We start from the raw sequence: 6,336 nt of genomic DNA, 5'->3' as shown, positions 1-6,336 counted from the left end.
CAAAAAAAAAAAAAAAAAAAAAAAAAAAAACTTAAAAAAGTCAATACAGACTATAATTAAGGACTCTTCCTTTTTTTAAGTTCAGGAAGGATCAAGTTAGAAATTATTTTTCTCTTCCTAAACACTGATTTAGCAACTGTTCGACAGAAATTCTCATCTAGGAAGCTGCTCAGCACATTTTTTTCCTTTGACTCATTGCCTGACTCTCCAGGGAGATACGTTGTGCCGATATCTCTCATATCATTGCTCAATTCATGGGTCTAGGGTGGAAAATATACTAAAAGATTCACCATATTTTAAGTGGGACTTAAGAATTAGCCTTGTTGTCATAGACTTGGTATCTGGTGATCCCTGGGTGGCCATATGTTAGTCCCTAACCCTGTCAACTTCGTTACATTTCGATCTCTGGGCTTCAATTGCCCCCCACTTAGTATTCCAATTCCTTGCTGGGATGGAGCCTTACACTGAGACCCAGTCCACTTGTCTGGAGAGCTGATTTATCTCTGGATCTGGATTCCTGAAAATCGAATCCTATTTCCTATACTTCCAGCTTCTGATTAGTATTCTTTTCTTAAGGTGATGATAACTCTAAGCCATGGGAATGATGCCTGCTTATCTTGGAACACTGCTTACGGTCTGTATATCTGCTTGGAATAACTGTGAGATTGGCACCCTCTCATCCTTAGGTATTAGGGAGGATCTCCATAATGTGTTGCATGGAGGAAAAAAAGCAGAGTTCTGGAACCTGACAGACTTGAGGTGGATCCCAGCTCTCTTACTTAATTTTAGATAAATTACTGAACTTCTCTAAGCCTATTTCCTCATCCATTAAAACGAGGATAGTGATTCCCACTCACATGACAACTGTGAAAATTAAACGAGATAAAAAATGTAAAGCATCTACTACAGTGCTTGCATGTAAAAGCTTTTTAACAAATGATAGCTATTTTAATTACGAGCAAATGTAAGAAAAAGTAAATTCATCCAGCCCAAAAATGCTTATTAAGTGCCTATTAACTGCCAAATATTTTATTAAGCTCTGGAGGGAGGTAAAAAGGCAAAGGTGACATGGTCTTCTAATGGGGAAAAAGAATAAACATCCTCAACAGAATATGTTGTAGGTAGTGCAACGGCAGACATCAGCCCAGGGAGGCATGTGTATTCCTAGGAGGGTCATCTAAACTGGAAGTGATGATCCTGGATGAGCATCCTCATCCAAGAAGAGAGCTGATTAGGAGGAAAGGAGGATGAAAGGTGCTCCTGGCAGAAGCTTGGAAGGGTTTGGTGATTTGGGAAACTGCAAATAGTTCATCAGTATAGTTGGAATATGGACTGGGACGAGGGAGATGAGTCAGAGAAGGAAATAGAAAGGTTAGTAGGGGTCTCTCCTGATGGCCTTTGTGGCTGAACTAAGGAGTCTGGGATCCAACGTGAGGGCTGTGAGTGGCTGCTGATGAGTTTGAAGCAGAGGAGCAACATGATCAGATTTAAGTTTTAGAAAAATCACTCCAAAGCACTTCCATCGTCCTGGATTTAAATAACACTGAAAACAAAGGCAGAACCACCACAGTAGAAGCCCATGTTTTACTCAAGAAGTATGCTCCCCTCTTCTTAATTTTGTAACGTAAATGTCATGCTAAAATAATCCCAACGGTGCTGGGATAATGAAAAAAACATTTTAAACATAAAATGTCTTTTATTGTGGGCTTCTTGACTTCTTAAAAAACAAAATTATACATCTTCAAAGATGATTAAAATGAAATTCTAGAATCCCTACACATGCTCCACATCTATGGTCTTAACACTACATGCACCCCTAGTAATCACAGGTCTGACTGAAAATGACTTAATAAATGAAAATTTTATTTAATGTAAAATGCTTAGTCTTCCAGGGATTAGTGTAGAGCTGTGTTTACACTGCTCTGTTATAAATGTTACTGACAATTTAAATTTTAAAATCTTAAAATTCTCAATTTTGTAAAATACTTTAGTACTTCCTCACATATATGTCACATTGCCATTTTTAGGATGCTGACAGGAAATTTAATTTTTGAGAAATGATAAAAGAATTTAATGAACTGAATTATAATTAAAGGTATCTGCTGTATCATACATACAATGAAATATTAGATTAAAATGTCAGATATTGGTTATTTAAGCCTCTATTTCTTATGTGGTCAAACTGTCGAGACAGATCATATAGAAAAGACATGCTCCAGCCAGCGCCCTGCTCTGAATTGCCCTGTTTCATGCTTGTACTTTGCCATTTATCTTTTGTCCTTTAATTTTTTTTTTTTTTTTTCAGGGACCAGTGGAGGTGATGATGCTTTTAATTCTCCCTAGAGAGGTAACCCCGGGCACTGAGGCTTGGCCAGGGCGGCAAAGTGCCAGGGGGTGCAGCCCAACCCCTTGGGAGGTGGCCTTGAGGGCAGAGTTCCAGTGGGCTGCTGGAGGCGGCCACCCTTGAGTGGGCCTCGGTAGCCGTTGTCAGCCCAGGTAACCTCGTAGCCAGGGTACCTGGCTTTGATCTTCTCAGTGGAGACGGAGTGCTGGGCGCGACCGTGTAACCCATGGAGTAGCCGTACATGTGGATCTTCTTGCCCTGGCTCTGGTGGGAGATGCACCCACCTCCCAGGCACTCGCAGTCATAGCCCTTCTGCATATCGCCTGATACCTCATCTGTAGATGTCGGAGTGGTACTCCGCCCACTTGTAGCCGCTCACGATCTCTTTGCTCTCCCTGGCCAGGGCCCCGGAGGGCAACAACGCATGGACTCGAATCAGCACATACTTGAAGACGCTGTCGCAGTTGATGTCCACGTCAAGGATCTGGGCGAGGTTCGCCGCTGCCATGTTCCCGGAGTGTGCTCGCCCCTGTGGCCCGCGGCCCTTCCCCACGCGACCTGGGGTATCCCGTAATGTTGGCTTCCACCTGTGTAGTAGACACTGAGGTAATCTCTTCAACATCTATCCCACCTCCTGACACTGTGCATCAGCCATTTGGTTTAAGGAACTGACCTAGACATGTGAGGCAGGCCCTGCTAAGTCTGCCTCAATCAATACAATCTGATCCTTTTTTGCCTATAATTGGTCTAGGACCTAATGCTTAAACCAATCAGCACATGGCATTCCTTTAGAAACAGACTGGTTTAGGAATAGGCACATGACTGTTCCTAGGCCAATAAGACATGCTAAGAAGATTGTTTGGAGGCTTCTAGGAAAAGTTTCCTCGTTTATAAGTGAGTCATTAGAAGAGATGGCTTTTTTTTTTTTTTAAACAAAGAAGCATGTAGCTTCAATTGTTACTACCACCCTATGAATATGAGAAAACCACTTTAGGATAGAACTGATATTATCCTGGGTCCTTGATGATGTTGTTGAACTGAGTTTTAACCATATCTGAAGCCCAGTCTACGTCTGGACTTCCAGTTGTCTGAACCAGTAAATTTTCCTACTGTTTAAGCCACCGCTTTCACTTGGGTTTCTGTTATTTGCAGCTGAATGTATTCTAAAAGATGCAATTCTCTACCACTTTTGCCTACCACCTTTGCTTCTAACCTGATGTACCCATTGGCTATCTTTCTTAGCGTTAACCATCAGCACTCTTCTATCTAGACATTTATAGTGAACATTTTAGTTGTCTACCCAATACCTGGGCCTAGCTTCTTCCACTGGACATTATGTAGGATAGGTTGCATGAACCTGGTGCAGCCACGGGAGAAGCTAGCCTGAGAACAAAGTTGATATGCTTAAAATGACAAAACAGAAAAATGGAAAAAAATCCGAGGCCTTGATAATGTCATTTAACTGATGGAACACTATTTTCAGCCTTCTTCTTATCTGAATAACAAATATTCTCACTGTTTAAGATAATCTCAGTTGGGGTATTCTGTTGTTTGAATTTGAAAACAACTTAAGTATTGTAGTAGTGTCTAATATTAGGGAAAATGGTAGTAAGAATGAGAACGTCAGTAAATGCTGACTACTTCTTATTGTTTTCACTAAAAACGTATAACAAAGACGGAAGTTTAGGCTGAAAACAGAGAAGGACGTGGGAGGCAGTAGTAGGAGATAAACTTCGTTGCCAAAGTTTCTCCTATAGATGTCCTGCTAAATAACTTACATTGGACAAAGGCACCTAGTTTTATGTCAAATATAGGTTTACAGAAGGGGCCTCTCTATCTACATTCATTGTTTTCAATTACATTAGCAACATAGGTCATCAAAATGTGAACTAGGGGAATGGGCAGATCTCAGAGAGATGTCTATGGCTAGAAGACTGAAGTGCTCAGACCCAAAGACTATGTCTAGTTGGGCTCTCTGACCGTATTTACTGATTTGTAGAATTAGCCAAAAGAAATTAGGATCCACTAAGTCTCTTAGGGAATTGACTATCAAAGAAATTCTAAGCCTGGCCAATCCACAGCAATGAGCAATTCTGTAATAGTTCAATTCCTTAGGCACCCTCCCAGCACCCCAAACTCACACTAACAAAAAGTGCTAAACTATCTAACACCTGTTTCAAATGTAGCCATAGAAGACAATGAACAAGGAAGATGTTCCCAAAAGAACAGAACTAAGGGCAATGGAAGGCAATGGGTTATCCCAAAAAACAGAATCAGAGACTACCATATTGGCTGACCAAGGGACTCATCACTGCTAGGGTGGGCAGTCCTCTCTTCTTTCTAATAGGATATGATATGGGCTATGGGCCAATATCCACTGAATGTCATTTCCATTCTCCCCTTTCCAAATAAGAGTTTCAATTATATTTATCTTGTTCCTTCTCTATTATTTCATACTGAAAATGTTTGAGGTGGAAAACTTTAAGCCATGGGTTCACAAGGAACCATGTCCAGACCTGACAGAGAGCTCTTGGCCTCGGTGCTGGATGTGGTTGCTGGCTGAGACTTTGGGATGTCTCCCACTGGAGAGATAATGAATGTGTCTCATGTAGGTATGGATATTATTTTAGATTGTATGTGGGAAAAAGGAGGTACAAAGTTTGACTTATGTGATAGTGTTGGCTGTCTACTCCATATCCGTTTTCCCTTCTTATTGAAAGAGCCCTACTTTTGTTCAGGTACCCACCCCTTTCTACATGTCCATGCGCATCAGGAGACATTGGTCTCATGCCCATTCCCATGAGGTAAAACCTGACTAGTCTAGGCCAGTCATGATTTTTCTGTTCTCCTTGCTGGTAACTGTTTTAGACATGGGTGTACTGAGCAATGACATATGAGGAAAAGTTTGCTAGAAGACTTCTGGTAAATATTTTCCTACTTTTAAAAAAAATACACAAGGAAACCACAGCTTCCCTCTGTGCCCTTTATTTTATCATGTCAGGTTACAATGTACGGGCCTGCTGCAGCCATCTGGTAACCATTAGCAGAGCTTTTGCTATGTACAAAGCTGACATGCTTAGGCAAGGAAAACAATGGAAAGAAACAGGGTCCTTCAGGCACTGAATTAAATAGCCTTATAGACTATCTACCTCATGATTTCTTATCATGTATAATAGTAAATATCCTTATGGCTTAAGTCTATTTAAATTGAGGATGTCTTTTACTCACAGTTCAAAGTATCCTCACTGATATATCTCTGTTTCACCCTTTGAGTGCTGTTTTCACCTGATTAATATTTTGTAATGCAAACTTCCCTAGAGGCACCTTATTGAAGGTAGAGACTGGACACTGACCTAGATACTATATTCCAGTGTATTTTTTGGAGCATGAACACATTTATTCAGTTATGCCATACAAATACTAATTCAGACCCTCGTCTTTCAGTGTTTCTTATGAATTGAATTGTGACCCCCTAAAATTTATATGTTGAAGTTCTAACTCCTAGTCCCTCAGAATACGTTATTTGGATATAGGGTCTTTACAGAGCTAATCAAGTTAAAATGAAGTCATTAGGGTGGGTCCTAATCCATTGTGACCGGAGCACTTAGAAGAAGAGGATATTTGGACACAGACACAGAGAAATAGAAAATAATGTGAAGAGACACAGAGAACAGAGTCAATCTACAAGCCAAGGAGAGGAATATATCCTTCCCTCACAGACTGCAGAAGGAACCAACTTTGCCAATATCTCGATCTCAGACTTCTAGCCTATGGAACTGTGAGACAATACATTTCTGTTGTTTAAGCCACTCAGTTTGTGGTACTTTGTTACAGCAGCCCTAGCAAACTAATACAGTCTCTGTTCCATTTCTCCTAGGAACAAGGAAGAAATTTTTCTTTCTTAACAAATGCTAGTCACTAAGTTACATATAAAATTTAATTTGACAAGCATTTATTGAGTAACTACTATGTCCCAGGACTTGTTAAGTGAT

The 6,336-nt window shown here is 40.5% G+C and overlaps 1 pseudogene; it reads right to left on the bottom strand.

Annotated features, from left to right (window-relative positions):
• Positions 1–2,339: 2,339 nt before the first annotated feature.
• Positions 2,340–2,852, bottom strand: LOC103086107 (14 kDa phosphohistidine phosphatase pseudogene; annotated as a pseudogene).
• Between the last annotated feature and the right edge of the window lie 3,484 nt (positions 2,853–6,336).

Source organism: Lipotes vexillifer, unplaced genomic scaffold (assembly GCF_000442215.2).
Source record: "Lipotes vexillifer unplaced genomic scaffold, Lipotes_vexillifer_v1.1 scaffold311, whole genome shotgun sequence".
NCBI lineage: Eukaryota > Metazoa > Chordata > Mammalia > Artiodactyla > Lipotidae > Lipotes > Lipotes vexillifer.
Note: the sequence above shows the minus strand (reverse complement) of the source record. Positions and strands in the feature narration are given on the sequence as shown.